We start from the raw sequence: 16877 nt of genomic DNA, 5'->3' as shown, positions 1-16877 counted from the left end.
AGCAACCAGCAAAGCCCTGACAGGAGCAAAGACAGGAGTTAGCGTGGCTAATGTGCCTGTACCTCTCGATGACTCTCCCTTGTTGTTTGACGAACAGCCTGAGGATATGTCATTGCTAATTTCAGGGCAGGAGGCAGACTTTGAGACCCTTGGAGAGTGTGGTCAGCACTTGGTGGGTGAGGGTTCTTCATAAGTGGCTACAGAGGTTGGCTGATGACCGTGATGTCACCTGGGAACCACCGGTGCGTGTAAGGGCTAGCAGCAATTACGAAACAGATGTAGGAGGAAGGCAGCAGTAGCAACAGACTGGGGATGGAAGGGGCAGCAAATCTGCCTCATGTGAGTCCCAAACAACACACAGACGAGTGGGCACAAGCAGGGGAACCGTCAGAGACGATGTGACTGTGTGGGAGATGGAGCTGGAGCAGACACAGGGCACCCAGCAGACGCAGAGGCAGGTAAATAAAAAGAGCAGCAGAGTGGTTGCACGCACCTCTCCAGTGTGGTCCTTTTTCACGCTGAAAGACAATGATGGGTGCGTAGCAATCTGCATCCTGTGCCACAGGCAGATTTGCAGAGGACAGGTCAGATCATATTTGGGTACAACATCCCTGCTTTCCCACAGGTTTTGTGGCATCAGTGACCTTCAGTGGCCTTCAGCTCACTCTATTGCAGTTCTTCGCAAGGCATCAGGCTATGGGCTCAACCAACAAAAGAGTCATCAAACTCAATTCACATCTAGCCAAACTATTGGCCTTGCAGCTACTGCCGTACAGCATTGCGGACTCTGCTACCTTCCATGACCTGATGGCCTGTGCTGACCGTCAGTGGAATATACCAAGCAGACATTACTTCTCCCGCACAGCTGTTCCCAGTTTACATGCACATGTAATGGGTAACCTCTCGCGGGCATTGGCATTCTCGGTGTCCAGTCAAATCCACGTAACCATAAACAGCTGGACAACCAGGCATGGAATGGGATGCTACCTGTCCATCACAGCTCACTTGGTGGCCTTGAATAGCTCAGTGGGCGTTAGTCTGCAAGAGGTATTGCAGCACCTGCTACCCCCGCCGAGGGGTGTGGTGGTAAAGCATGGGCCACCCCAGTCCTCCCCCTTCTCCTTTATTCCTTTTACTGGCAAACCCTCTCTTTTCGACACTCCTCCTGAAAGGCCAGCTGCGGAGGACACTGTGCTTAAGTGGGCATGCCACTACAGCTCCCTCAAGCACACGCATTGCCAGGCAGTGCTGAAACTGGTGTCCTTGGGGAGAAAAGTCACACTGCCAGTAAACTCTTGTCCACTTCGTACAGAGAGGTTGAGGTACAGAGCCCAAACAGAGGCTTCCACCGCATAGACTGATTTGTGAAACGGTGACTAGATGGAACTCCACCTTGCACATGCTCCAGTGTCTGTATGAGCAAAAGCTAGCCATCCGCCATTACTTGGTCAGCATGGTGCACGAAGGCAGTGGGGTCCTTGGTACAGCCACAAAACTAAGCTATTTTACCAGTGACCAATGGCTGCAGATGGAGACGCAAGGTACTGGCCCTCCTTCAGCAGGCCACAAACGTTGGGAGTCGGGAGCGGTCAGGCTGGAACGATGTCATTCTGCTTGATAATACCCTGTGTGGCCTGATGGAAAGTGGCAATGGGAGATGGGGGGACAAAAATGGGGGAGGACGATGAGGGTGACATTACACTCCATAGTGCACAGCCAGCATCAGGAGGAGCAAGAAGGGACACCAGCCAGCTTTAGTAGGTTCAAGAAAAGGAGGAGGATTATGATGATGATGATGATGAGTAGACCATGTTGGGGCTGCTGGACAGGACCCGTCCAAGCTGCATTTGTTCTGTCACACCCCAGGCATTGTGCAGGAGATGGAACAACAGGAACTGCTGCAGCTTGAACAGGAGGAGGTGGGTGATGAGGAGGAAGATGTTTTGGCGCCTACTGAGGGACAGGAGGAAGATGAGCCCGAGGAACCCCTCTTTCATATGTGTGTCCACATGATGCCTACGAAGAGACCCCTGCATTTGCAGTATCAAAAACCAGTCTAATTACTGGCTGGCCAACCTTCTGGATCACCGCTACAAAGACAAAATGTCACAGTTTATACTCAACCCGGCGCAAGAGAAAGAAAAGGTGACCCGCCTTAGCAAAATACTATGCGGCCGGCTATGTGAGGAGTTCTGGGCACCACATTCCATACAGGTGGTTTAGGCGGACACCACCTCCACCGTATCCTCCTGTAGCGGCGGCAGCAGCAGCATCAGCACTAGTTGCAGCAGACCGCACACATCCAAAAGTGTAGGCTAAGGCAGGGGGGATTTTCTGTATGCCTGGCAAAACCTGATGCAGCCACCTCAAACAAGTGAAGTGCAGGGGAATAACCATCGAGAGAACAGATGAAGCGCATGGTGCATGATTACGTTGGCTCTTTACTGACTAGTGGTGGTGGTGGTGTTGACGACAGCAGTTATGAGGAGTATGCCTGTCTTGACAGTAGTGACGCCATTAATTTTTGCGTCAACAGGCTTGAAATCTGCCCGCAGTTTGCACAGTATGCCATCAAGCTTCTTTCGTGCCCGGCATCCAGTGTTCTGTCTGAAAAGAACCTTTAGTGCCGCTGGAAGGACAACCGACTAACAACTATCATATCCCCAATGCAGATGTCACTGAATGACTGCCACAAGGACTCACTAAGGCCAACCAAGATGCCTCTGTAAACCCACACTGCTTCTGTGCTGAGTCTGTGGCTGCCTATCACCAAACACCCTGTCAGCTGAGCCTGCCTCTGTTGAATTTTTCTGCTAGTTATCCAAACGTCCAGGGGTGGCATTCTTCGCCAGTGTCATGCCTGCCATTGTGCCAGCAATTTACTTTACATTTCTGCTGCTTCCGGGAGGCCAACAAACTGCAGATGAAAACCCCCAGTACTGCCACACTGATAGGTACCATTGCCTTTGCCTAAATTTTTAGCTAAGTATTGTAAGATTTAGGGTTGGCATTCATGTCATCCACTTCATAATGCAAACTAACAATATCCAATAATTATAATTTCCAATATTTGCATCACACGATGCACTACGCCCAGCTCTATATGCCACTTACCAATGCCGTCCATGCTCCGTCTCAGGGTCCACCACCTCATCCTGATGCTGTTGCTGCTGCCGCCTGTCAGTACTCCATTCACTATAATTGTATTACACACTTGTGGGTGTCATTGACGATGCACTACACCCAGCTCAAGATGCCAGTTACCAATGCAGTCCCCACTGCATCTTAGGGCCCTTCCGCCTCTTTCTTCTGCTTTTGCTGCTGCTCCCTGTCAGTACTCCAGTCACTAAAATTGTACACTTCTGGGTGGCAATGACGATACACTACACCCAGCTCTCCATGACTCTCACCAATGCGGTCTCCCTGGCGATAGCTGACCAGAGGCCACAGAATGCTACTGCTCTCGCTGACCCACTCTTCGTCTCTGGTACTCCATCCTTTTGCTTAATGTCGCCGCACTACTTGTCCACAACTTTATGGGTGGCATTCCTAACACATGTCATCCAGGTCATGATGCTAGCTAGCAATTATTATTATTAATAAACAGGATTTTTATGGAGTTAAGATATGCAGCTATGTAAATTCAATAGGGGTGCGTATAATAAAAAGCAACGCGTTTTCCTGCTGTTTTGACGGCAGAGACTGTTGCTAGTGGGTTGAGTTCACCCTTTCTCAATGTCCTAATGTTTGTGCTGCATTCTGGACGCTGTGCATCATGCAAAAATCCTATTTGCCTGCTGTCACTTTGCCTGCCATTTTCTGGAAAACCACAAGGTCTTTTTTAACTTTTGTATTTTTTCCTTGTTGCCCCTGTTCTCTTACACTTACCTAGCAAATTTGATGATTCTAACATGGGGCTTTGCTATTAATGTCTAAAGTCGGCCCATTGACTTGAATGTAATTCACGAAATCCATTTGGAGAAATTTTGTAAACCCACCGGAAGTTCGAGGAAATTTTTGCGAGACTGTCAGAGGCCTTCTCACTCATCCCTACTGATGAGGTTGAACTCCCAGAACCCACACATTTGCCTTTAACTTCTACCACTTCGCCAACATGCAAACTTTCTTCCCCTGTACCCCTCCTCCAACACCCATATTGTTTTTCCCCCTGTACCCCCACATACACTTTATTTGTCCAGAGACTCTCAAGTCTTTAGTGCAGATCCCCACTGCACAAATTACATATTGAACACTGTTCATGTCCTCTCAATTGCACACTGGGCCCAGGCACAGACTGAATGGTTAGCCTTCTAGAGAGAAGGTCAGTTTAGCAGCATTCTCTGCTCCCTCCCGCCTCCATAGCAGTGTACATCTCTCTATAAATTTTATATACAGTAGCTTTGCCTAATAAACCTAAAATGGCCAGAACTGAGAATATAAACCTCAGGGCATTCAGCACTAATTTTGGGTATCATTTTAAGCTGAATTTAGTCATTTCAGTACAAACCAAACCCAGCAAATTTACTAATTTCTAGTAATAAACAGCCAGTGGAGCAGCATTGTCTATTACACATATTTATACTGCACTGCCAACAATGAAACACTCACTTTAAATTAATTTGTTTTAAAGTCCAATGTCCCTTGTTGTCAGTGCAAAGGTATAAAAGGTACGGTCACAACTCAGGCTCAAAGTAATCAAACTAAATGGGATGTCCCTATATTCATGATGATCCCCCTGTGCTTTAAGTTTATTAAAAGCCACTTAGCCCTAGCATACATAATCCTCAATTCATAAAAAGGACATAAGTGGAACATTATATTTGCTGAGTGTTTTGTAATCCCTAGGAGATTACTGGAATGAACATTATGAGTGGATGGATAGGATATTGCAGTATTACAATGTAGACCATTAGGAAAGGAGACTAAACCAGTAGACAGCTTAGCTAAAGTACTTGAAAATGGCTTGGATGCAGTGTTCAAGAAATAACATTTATTCCTTTTTATAGTGAAAGAACCATTGCAGTTCATAGCCTGGTCCTAGAATTTTTCTGGACAGGACTGAAAAAACCCCATTTACATTGGTGTATGGGTAAAACCCCAACACAAACATCAATATTTAGCACAGTATATCCACCACACCAAAGGTTGATAGGGGTCAAAGTATCTACCCCTAAAAAGGGAAACCATGCATTCCAGGAGTCCCTTTTATGAGGACTTAACCTCCCTAGCGGTAAGTGTGGGTAGAAAAAAGTTGCTGAAAGCAGTAACCTCAAGTCACACTCCGGGTTGGTAAACCTATGGGAAGTAATAATTAAATAGAGCCCGCATCCCGCGTTGTCCACCGCCGCAATTCCTGTTTTCTTCCTCTGGGGTCTTCTGCACACGATGAGTCACCAGGGGAGTTCCCAGTGACATCAGTGCATGTTTAAGATGCTGGCAGGGCGGGGCAGGAAATTCAAAATCTATTTGTATTGCATTCAATACAAAATAACTGTATTGAATGCAATACAATGGGTTTATATGTGTAAAAGCAGTACATTGTATTTCATGAACATTTATTTTACAGTATAATATAATAGAAGAAGTTTAATATTTTTTTTTTATTTCTTTAAGAAAATATATATATATATTATATATATATATATATATATATATATATAAATAATTTATTTATTTAATATTTTTACATTATTTTGTGTTTAAAATTTTATTATACTCATACTAATATATTATACTGTAAAATAAATGTTCATGAAAAACAATGTACCGCTTTTAGACTTAAAAAAAAACAGAAAGAAATGAACCGCTAGGGAGGTTAATAAACTTGTAAGTATTGGACTGGACTGATAAAAAAGGTTATTGTACAATACAGTATCTTTACGAATGTAGGTTGCATGGATGTGCTGCTAAAGCCTACTTTCGCACAGGTACTCCTCCTCCTTCTAATTTTGCTATGCTACACCTAGTTCTTTAATTTCTAGATATTTTACATGTTTTCCAAAGCACCTCTCCCAGGCCTCCTTTTACATGGCAACAGCCAAATCTAAATAATTGCACTCTATGTTATATATTTGAATCCAGTGACCAAATGTGATAGGTTATTAGAATCATTGATGTTGGTAACATCATGAAAGGTAATACATCAGCAGTGATGGTGACAACAGTAAAGGCATACGTTGGTGGTGTTGTTCACTGGCACCTGCACAAAAGTTGGAAATCTCCTGACAAGTGTACCAGACCTTCAAAGTATCTGCAAAGGTCAAAGTAAATTATACTACCCCCAGTCACCAAGATCAGATAATTATTACCTTCAACATTTTAAAGCTTTAGTTACACAAAGAGACCAACTGTACATCTACAGTTACATAGAAAGTATACTAAAAAGCTGCAGTAGCCCAGCTACTAAAGGCCATACAACACACAGGGGCATTGATACTCACAAGGAATAATACATTTCCGTTTTCTAAAGAGATCAGCTTAATATAAGGTTCTAAAAAGAAAAAGGGAACAAAAAGGTAAGTGTGTGTTTCGGGGGGGGGGGGGTGGTCAAGGAGGACAAAGAAGGGAGTACTGCAAAAAATACACCTCATCTTGGGACACAGTCGGCGTAAATGGGATCTTGGAAATAGAGACAGAGCTTGCACATGAAGATACATCAAACTGAGGGGGACAAAACATTCTGATGCACTAGACAGCATACAGTAGATGCACATAAATGGGTCACATAAATAAAAAGTAAAGATAATTAATGCAAATAATAATCTAGATTGTTTTAAAACAGCATTTTTCTAAAACTTTCTCCAGCCAATTTACACACATTTCTCAAAGAAAAGACAAATAACATGTTGCAGTCACTTCCAGATTATTTTCAGCAGAGTATTTTTAATCAGCCTGTGGACATGGTAAGAAACTTTTTAGTGACAGACCTGCTTGGCAAAGCAGGGCAGACACAAGCCAAATAACACACTGTGCATAGGAGAATAGGGATGGCCCTGGTTACATGAAATAGGTGGGACAGCTAAGTTACATAGTTACATAGTAGGTTAGTCCATCATGTCTAACCACTAGGGAAATAAACATATCCCAGATTCAAAACCCTATAAGACATAGTTGGTCCAGAGGAAGGCAAAAAAAAAAACCTGGTACAATTTGCTTCAACAGTGGAAAAAAAATCATCAGATGTTCCCTGGATCAACAGTCACTGTTGTTTTTACTTTAAAGTCTTAATACCCAGTTATAATCTGTGCTTCTAGAAAAACATCCAGCTTTTTCTTAAAGCAGTCTGTAATAGTTGCTGAAACTACTTCCTAAGGGAGCTGATTCCACATTTTCACAGACCTTACATTGAAGAATCCCTTCCTTATCCGGAGCTTAAACGTCCTTTCCTCCAAGACGTAAAGAGTGCCCTCTTGTTCTTTGTAATGATCTCAAAGTGAATAATGGGGAAGAGAGTTCTCTATATGGATCATTTATATATTTATACAGGGTGATCATATCCCACCTTAAACGTCTCTTCTCAAGGGAGAATAGATTCAGTTCAGCTAATCTCTCCTCATAGCTGCGCTCCTCCATTCCTTTTATTAATTTAGTTGCCCTTCTCTGCACTCCCTCCAATTCCACAATGTCCTTTTTGTGAGCTGGTGCCCAAAACTGGACTGCATATTCCAGATGTGGTCTGACCAATGCTTTGTACAGGGCTGGATTATGTCTCCATCTCTGCAGACTATTCCTTTTTTAATACAAGAAAATACCTTACTAGCGTTAGATATTGCAGCTTCGCATTGCATGCTGGTATTAAGTCTATGATCTACCAGAACCCCCAGATCTACCGACTCCCCCAAATGTATTCCCCCTAGACAGTATGAAGCATGCATGTTGTTAGCCTCCAAGTGCATAACTTTACATTTACCTATAGTAAATGCCATTTGCCACTTGGCTGCCCAATCAAACAGTACATCCAGGTCTGCTTGTAGTATATAGAGACCCTGTATTGACATAAATCCATCATTAATTACAACTCTCTGGATGTGATCTTTAAGCCAGATCTCTGTTTATGTACATATTGACTTTTCTAAACCTATCGACCCTAACTTGCATATTAACCGTCTGTGGGGTACAGTGTCAAATGCTTTAGCAAAGTCCAAGTGCACTAAATTAACTGCTATTCCACGGTCTACCTGTTTACTTGTTTGACAACTTCTGTCTTTCTTGAAGCCATGTTGACTATCACTTATAATATCATTTTCTAACAGAAACTCCTCTATGTGGCTCTTTATCAAATTCTCTAAGACCTTTCCAACTATGGACGTTAAACTAACGGGTCTGTAGTTACCTGGTAATACCTTTGCTCCCTTTTTGAAGATAGGAACCACAATGGCCTTACGCCAATCTATCGGTACCTCGCCAGTGACTAAAGAGTCTCTAAAAATTAGAAAAAATGGCTTTGGAATAACTGAGCTCAGCTCTTTGACAGACACGTAGATGTAACCCATCAGGTCCTGGTACTTTGTAAACCTTAATTTTTCCCAGCTGTTTCTCATATCATATCAATTCTGAGCCATTGTGACTCATTTAGGGCAGTGACATTGCTATTATAAATTTGGACTTGTGTTTAGTAAATCTGCCTTGTCTTTATCCCCAGTTACCAACCTAGCGACATCTTTTAAAGGGCCTAAATGCTCAGATCTGAACTTTTTGCTATTAATATATTTGAAAAATTTTTGGGGGTTTGCCTTACTTTTCTTTGCAATCTGTCTTTCATTTTGAAGTTTTGCACATTTTATCTCCTTTTTACATCTTTTGTTATATTCTTTAAAGGTTTCAAATGATGATGGTGATCCTTCATTTTTATATTTTTGGAATGCCCTTTTATTGTTCCTTATGGCTTTTTAACATCAGCTGTAAGCCACATAGGTTTTATCTTAGATTTTAGCCTCTTAAACCTATTACCAATTGGAAGATATTTTTCAGTTTGCTTTTGTAGAACAGACTTGAAACATTCCCATTTCTGTTCAGTGTTCTTTGAGGACAATATTGTCTCCCAGGCCAAGTCACAGAGAGCCGCCTTTAATAATGGAAAATTTGCTCTCAAATTCCACCTTTATAATGGAAAATTACGGTAAATATTTTTTTATCTTTCCTGTTTTTGCTTTCTGTTTACAGCCTATATTAAATGAAATCATAATATGGTCACTGCTACCCAGATTCTCTTTTATTTGCACATTTGTCACATTTGCTCTGCATTGTTAGAAAGAACTAGGTCCAGCAGAGTATCATTTCTAGTTGGGGCTTCTATAAACTGTACCATAAAACTATCTTGTATTAAATTCACAAGTTTCCTCCCTTTTGCTGTTCCTGTAGTGCCATTTCTCCAAGCAATGTCAGGGTAGTTGAAATCCTCCACGATTAAAACACTTCCACTTTTTGATGCTTTTTCTATCTGTGCTAGTTGATTTTCTATTTCGTCCTTAGCACTTGGGGGCCTCTAGCAGACTCCAATCATTAATTGTGTGTTATTCAACCCCACATTCAACTTCACCCATATTGCCTCAACTCCATCGCTTGTTACCTCCGCAATTTCTTCTTTCACATTCCCTTTTAGATCACTTCTCACATACAGACAGACACCACCACCCAGGAATATTGACAGCCCAGTCATGCGAAGAACAAAGCCAGGATTCAGCAATACCAACTAAGTCATATTTCTCCTCACTCATCTCCTCACTTCCAACTCCCCTCCCTCTTGTTTGCTAGACTTCTAGCATTGGTGAACAGGCTCTTTAAACCATTGCTGCTTTTACCATCATTGTTTGCCAAATCATTTTGTTTTTCAGTACAACTAGTACTGCACAATCCAATGCGTGTTTGTAACATGGGAAGCTCCTTACAATTATCCATAATCCTCCCCCCAACTATCCCCAATCCACCCTCCACTAGTGTCTGACCCCTGACTAACCTTTCTGTCACCTTATTTGACTGTCCCACCCCCCTCTGTCCTAGTTTAAATATCCTCCACTATTCCCCTAAATCTCTCCCCTAGCACAGCAGACCCCCTTTCATTTAGATGCAAATCATCTCAGGCATACAGGTTGTACCCCAATGAAAAGTCAGCCCAGTGCTCTATGAACCCATGCGTTTAGCTGCCTAAGCTCCCTCTGTCTTTCCTGTGTTGCGCATGACACAGGCAATATTCCAGAGAACATAACCTCGGAGATCCTTTTCTTCAACATGAAACCTAGCTCCCTCAACTGATTTTTACAATTTGCCACACTTTTTTGTGTTAACTACTTAAGTTGTCTTAAGTTTGATGGGTTTTGATGTGTCAAACCCTAAGGGATCTGGCCAGAGAAACTGTTGGTTGGCTAAATAGCCACTGTTATTACTATTAGGTATTAAGTAGTAATATTAGAGGTGCTAAGAATCAAACTTTGGGTGGCTTCATAGTTCAATGTAGGTGAGTTTGCGAAAACATTTTCATGAGCACAAATGTATAAGAAAACACTATTTAAACTAGCAAGTTGTAAGGCCCTAATCAGTACGAGTATTATCCAGACACCATTACTCCAATCTAATGCCGCAGTCTTCACCTATAGCAGCTCCTTCTTAGCCTCAGGAGACTGGTTGCGTCTCCCAGCACTCAGTTGCCCCCAGGACTTGCGCAAGGGATGGTGTCTGAGGATAGGCCGGCAGCTGACCAGGAGCCCAACGATACACAGTACAATATTACAAGGGAATCCAGGAACAAACCGATGGCACACAGCAGGGAGTCGTCGGCCAGATGCTCTCCAAACAATACCCCCTTCCTGAGGAAGGGCCCCTGGACCCTTCACATGCAGATTTTCAGTATTACCACTTTTCATCCTAGTCTGAGGCCCAGAAGCCGGCTTTTTATTTTTGCAGAACTCGAGACAGGGGTTTGTCAGGAGTGGGCAGTGGCTGGTGGGTTTTAGCTGGAGCTATGCCAGGTGATTTACCAGAGATGATAGAATCAGGACAAGGTCTAGCTTCAGGGAGACTAAGAGGTGGGCCTCTGCTTTGAAATTCTAACGGACACTAGCAACACACAGAGGCAGTGAGTTTGTTGAACACTTCTCGCCCCATGCATTCCCTTAACTCACAATCTGACCAGATTCCCAGTCAGTCACAGGGTTATGCTTACGCAACCATGGTAATCCTAAAATTACAGAGGATGAAGGAATGTCTAGCAGAACAAATAACATTTCTGAGTGGGCAGCACCCACCTTAACCAAAACCTCAGGAGTTGTGGATGTTGGTTTTCCCTGTTGCAAAGGATAATCATCTATAGCAAATACACATAATGACTGAGGTTGGTTAATAACTGGAATTCCAAGAGAGCGGGCCAGAGATATATCCATAAAATTACTGGCAGCACTGCTATCCAGGAATGCCTGGCGATGCTTAGCAGGAGAATTCCAGGCATTTTCAACTGGTAACAGGACATGATTAGACTCCCTGTACCTGTCTGCCTAGGTGGGTATCCAGGGGTCCACCTAGATACTGAAGTTTCCCTGGCTTCTTCGGCAATGTATGATTAACAAAAGTATCCTTAAAGGCATTGGAAGGACCCAGGTGAAAATGACTGCACAGTGCAGGATCATTGCACTGTGAATTGAGGGCCCAGCTGTGAAACTCTGCAGCATACTCCTCGACTGTCCTGAGGCCCTGTCGAAGACTACGGCGTTTTGCCTCTGCAGTTGAAGCCAGGGCAGCATCAGAATACAGAATCTTCATGGCCTAGAAAAATGCATCCACTGAAGAGAGGGCTGGGTCCCCCTGAGGCAGATTGAAGGCCCAAGCCTGGGAATCACCCTGGAGTAGGGAGATGACTAGGCCCACACTCTGAGATTCTGTGCCAGATGAGAGTGGCTGCAGCTGAAAGTATAGCTTGCATACATTATAGTATAGAATAGATAGTAAAGCTTGCATGCTTGTAGATTTTTGGCGTTCTCCTAAAAATTTTTCTGGAAGAGGAATCTAGGGTTCCACAGGAGAGACCGTCACAGCAGAATCCAGATTCTGCCTTTAAAGCTCCTGAGCAGCCACGCCCTGTGCTAACTGGTTAACAGCATCTGTTAGGAACTGTATGGGTCAGTAACAGTAATCCCCAGACACCAGTCCCCCAATCTAACTACACAGTCTTCACCTATAGCAGCCCCTGCATAGCCTCGGGAGACTGGTTGCATCTCCCAGGACTCAGATGCGGACTTAGTGCGCAAGAAATGGTGTCTGGGGACAGGCCGGCAGCTGACCAGGAGCCCAATGATACACAGTACAGAATTACCAGGGAATCAGAAACAAGCCGAAGTCAAACACAGGAGATCAGTCCACCAAACGAGGTACAAAGGAAGAGGCACAAGCAGAGTCGGGGTCACAGGCAAAGGTCGGTCCAGGCTGAGTTCTTGCACATTGTCAGGAACAGGAAAAGGTCAGCAACAGAAAAATACTCAGAATCTCTCCAGCACAGATAAGCCCAGCTTAATGCTATAACAGGCACTGGTGACTGGGAGCTGAGAAGCTTTAAAGTTCCAGCAGCCAATAGCAGTGCAGGGCTGAGTCAGGAGCTGATCAGCCTCCAGAACCCCCTTCAGCTGTGCACAGCCTAACAAGGGATGCTGGGGATGCCATAAATCTATCAGGCTGCACAGCTAAAGGGAAGCAGGGGCTGCTGCTATCTTAGTTCTCCTGGCTGCTGTGAATGACATCTCCGGACCGAACAAACAGTGTTTTATATTGTGATGGCACACAGCAGGGAGTCGTCGGCCAGATGCTCTCCTAAAAATATTCTAGAAAGTATGCTTCTTACTGCATAACACATTCAGACAAAAAGAGTATGCATTTATCTAGAAAGGTATTTCATTAGAAAGATGTCAGATCAGCAAAACTTTATTTCAGGTTTCTGACTAGCCATACTGTACTCAAATAAGGTCAGGTACGCTTGTCTTGTGACTTGTAAATTATCTTTTGTATGAAACATCCATATCTCTAAAGCTTCTTATATACATTCTGAGAAATAACTTTTTTTGCACCTGGTTGTACATCATCATTCACTGGCAAAATACATCTGGCTGGAAGACTTCCCCACAAGATGTAGTGGACAAGGTGGCTTTTTAAGGTCCTCCAGACATTTCATGATCCTTCTTCAATTGGTAGAATTGCGTACCATTATATTGATGTTATTTGGGAGCATTGGAGTTTTTAAAAGTTCAAGCTTTATACATGTACCCCAATCATTCCCGATGACCACATAAGCCTGGTACCTAAAATCAATGCTCAAATATTCTATGTACTCTTGAATTTCTTTGCAGAGATTTTAGCTTTCATACACTTCATTGTATAAACAGATTTCTACTCATATGTCAATTGTCAACATTGGTGGAACATTAGTAAGATATGAAACATCTTTATACCAACATCATGTTCTCATCGCTGTTCAAAGCTAATTTCTATCTCAGTTCAATAAATTTAATTGTTGCAACCCACAAAATTGGCTCAGTAGTGAGACCAAAGGTTCCTACTTATCGCCTCCAAAGATGTAGAAGCATTACCTAATTTTATGGCAAACCAACATTAGATGGAGCCTAACAAGTGCTGTGGTTTGTAAGTAAATGAACAAATATAGGCCCATTTATATTATGGATATTGTCTTCAGCTACTTTATACATTACAGTAAGATGAAGTTTGTGTCATAAAAATATTTGTTCAGTAATAGTTTTGCAATCTTAAGACTTTAGAAATACCAAAGTGGAAAATATTACACATGGCTTTTAAACAATGGAAAGTGGACTCTATTTCTTTCCATGTAGTACTTTAGCAAAGCACTCTATTTATCATTAAAGGCAAAATGGTTGCCTAGCATTGGCTGTGAACATTAAGACTATTATTAAGATTGTTTAGTGAAGCAATTGATTTATTAATTTGTCCAAATGGTTAAGTTAAGTATGTTTTGTAATTGTTTAAAAGTGTTATATAAATGTATTGTCTTTACTTTAAACACTGGGCTAAAATAGAATAATGATAAGGACTCAATTCAAAATAAAAGCCAGCATATACCATTTAGGCAGAACTTCAATAAAAAATGATACCATTAAGAAAAAGAAATAGATAAAAATTGGATAAAATACCAAAACCAGCTTCTACTCCAACATTTATATTCAGTCAACACATTTTGATAGATGTTCTGAACCTAGGGACCAACATCATTTATCTTGCCTTCATTGAACACAAATCTTGGTGCACCAAACCTAACCTCTGAATGCACAAGAGAAGCATCATATTGAAGAACTCATCTTTTTGTTACTTTAGATTACTAAACCAGTGCTTTGCTGTTGCTCTTAGCTTTCCACCAATTATTAATTTATATTCCAGGTAGTTTAGAAAAAATGGACTTTCTCTCACGAATGTATGGCAGTGATGCAAAAAAATGTTTGGTTGGGAGATCTTCAATAGTTCACTTTTTAACAGTATCCATTTGCTGCGCTTCAGCAGAGGATTCTAGCTAGAGGCACTGGGTGTCCACAAAATAACATTACAATTTTAACCAACAACTTTTCACCCAGCCTATTAATTTTTATAGAAGATTCATAATCATGACAGCCATTAACTGTCCACTTTTAAAAAATACTATTTTTTAGGCTGGTTGAGTCATTTTGCAGATAATTCAATTTAAAAATCACCTTCACCCTTCCAGGAGCTTGGATCCTTGGGTAATAAACCAGGGATAAAACAAAAACCATCTCAGATGCCCACCTGCCAAAAGCAGCCGGCCCTGACTAAAAACAGTAACGGCCTTCAGGGCTTCCTGGTGGACTCACTGATGGGGGCCAGGAGAGCTGATATTGTAGACCTGGCACCTAAAGTCTGCTGGATATTTACAGAATTGCCTTACCTTGTCAGAGGAGAGAGGGAAGAGTGTGAAAACTGAACGACTGCAAAAAGTTAAAGGTATTTGCTATTTCTGCCCAGTTTCGAACCGGGGGCCACTCTTGGCACCCAAATGGAAAGCCAGCGCTTCTGGATGACGGGTGGCAAAGCGTTGGACGAGTGTCCTTAACTGGGCCAGAAAAATCCAAATTGAAGAATGCTGTTTCTGCCCGGTTTCAAACCGGGGACCTTTCGCGGGTTAGGTGAACGTGATAACCACTATACTACAGAAACTCTGCTGGCTGTCAAAGTTACAGCAGTTGCCTGGGTAGGTTAAGGTGGTCCTAAGAGTTTTCCACTGCTTTTGTGTATTTTTTTCACAGCTTTAAACACCTTCACCCTTCCAGCAGCTTGGATCCTTGGGTAATAAACCAGGGATAAAACAAAAACCACCTCAGATGCCCATCTGCCAAAAACAGCTGACCCTCGCTAAAAACAGTAACGGTCTTCAGGGCTTCCTGGTCAACGGGGGCCAAAAGCAGCCAGCCCTGGCTAACGACAGTAAAGGTCTTCAGGACTTCCTGTTTTTGTGTATTTTTTTCACAGCTTTAATCACCTGCACACTTCCAGCAGCTTGGATCCTTGGGTAATAAACCAGAGATAAAACAAAAACTATCTCAGATGCCCATCTGCCAAAAGCAGCAGGCCCTGGCTAGAAACAGTAGCGGTCTTCAGGGCATCCTGGTGGACTCACTGATGGGGGCAAGGAGAGCTGATATTGTAGACCTCGCACCTAAAGTCTGCCTGATATTTACAGAATTGCCTTACCTTGTCAGAGGAGAGAGGGAAGAGCGTGAAAACTGAACGACTGCAAAAAGTTAAAGGTACACGCTGTTTCTGCCCGGTTTCAAACCGGGAAGCCCTGAAGACCGCTACTGTTTTTAGCCAGGGCCGGATGCTTTTGGCAGATGGGCATCTGAGATAGTTTTTGTTCTATCCCTGGTTTATTACCCAAGGATTCAAGCTGCAGGAAGTGTGAAGGTGATTAACGCTGTGAAAAAAATAAACAAAAACAGGAAGTCCTGAAGACCTTTACTGTTTTTAGCCAGGGTCAGCTGCTTTTGGCAGATGGGCATCTGAGGTGGTTTTTGTTTTATCCCTGGTTTGTTACCCAAGGATCCAAGCTGCTGGAAGGGTGAAGGTGTTTAAAGCTGTGAAAAAAATACACAAAAGCAGTGGATAACTCTTAGACTTAACAGGCGGCAGAGTTTCTGTAGTGTAGTGGTTATCACATTCGCCTAACACGCGAAAAGTCCCCGGTTCGAAACCGAGCAGAAGCAGCATTCTTCACTTTAGATTTTTCTGGCCCAGTTAAGGACACTCGTCCAACACTTTGCCACCCGTCATCCGTAAGCGCTGTCTTTCCATTCGGGTGCCACGTCTGTCCTCAGGCCTCAGGTTTCTGTAGTGTAGTGGATATCCCGTTTGCCTCACACGCGAAAGGTCCCCGGTTCGAAACCCAGCAGAAACAGCGTGTACCTTTAACTTTTTGCAGTCGTTCAGTTTTCACGCTCTTCCCTCTCTCCTCTGACAAGGTAAGGCAATTCTGTAAATATCCGACAGACTTTAGGTGCGAGGTCTACAATATCAGCTCTCCTGGCCCCCATCAGTGAGTCCACCTGGAAGCCCTGAAGACCGTCACTGTTTTTAGCCAGGGTCAGCTGCTTTTGGCAGATGGGCATCTGAGGTGGTTTTTGTTTTATCCCTGGTTTATTACCCATGAATCCAAGCTGCTGGAAGGGTGAAGGTGTTTAAAGCTGTGAAAAAAATACACAAAAGCAGTGGAAAACTCTTAGGACAACCTTAACCCCCCCCAGGCAACAGTTATAAACTTGACAGCCAGCGGAGTTTCTGTAGTGTAGTGGTTATCACGTTCACCTAACACGCGAAAGGTCCCCGGTTCGAAACCGGGCAGAAACAGCGTTCTTCACTTTAGA

The 16877-nt window shown here is 43.1% G+C and overlaps 3 non-coding genes across 3 annotated transcripts; 2 read left to right on the top strand and 1 right to left on the bottom strand.

Moving 5' to 3' along the window:
• Positions 1-15101: 15101 nt before the first annotated feature.
• TRNAV-AAC (transfer RNA valine (anticodon AAC)) lies at positions 15102-15174 on the bottom strand. Its single transcript has one exon. It is a non-coding gene; the product is annotated as a tRNA-Val (tRNA).
• Positions 15175-16147: 973 nt separating this feature from the next.
• On the top strand, positions 16148-16220 carry TRNAV-AAC (transfer RNA valine (anticodon AAC)). The gene has a single exon. It is a non-coding gene; the product is annotated as a tRNA-Val (tRNA).
• A 567-nt stretch (positions 16221-16787) lies between these two features.
• TRNAV-AAC (transfer RNA valine (anticodon AAC)) lies at positions 16788-16860 on the top strand. The gene has a single exon. It is a non-coding gene; the product is annotated as a tRNA-Val (tRNA).
• Positions 16861-16877: the final 17 nt, after the last annotated feature.

Source organism: Pyxicephalus adspersus, chromosome 4 (genome assembly GCF_032062135.1).
Source record: "Pyxicephalus adspersus chromosome 4, UCB_Pads_2.0, whole genome shotgun sequence".
NCBI classification, from domain to species: Eukaryota; Metazoa; Chordata; class Amphibia; order Anura; family Pyxicephalidae; genus Pyxicephalus; species Pyxicephalus adspersus.
The sequence above is the reverse complement of the archived record's forward strand: the minus strand, read 5'-3'. Positions and strand labels throughout refer to the sequence as shown.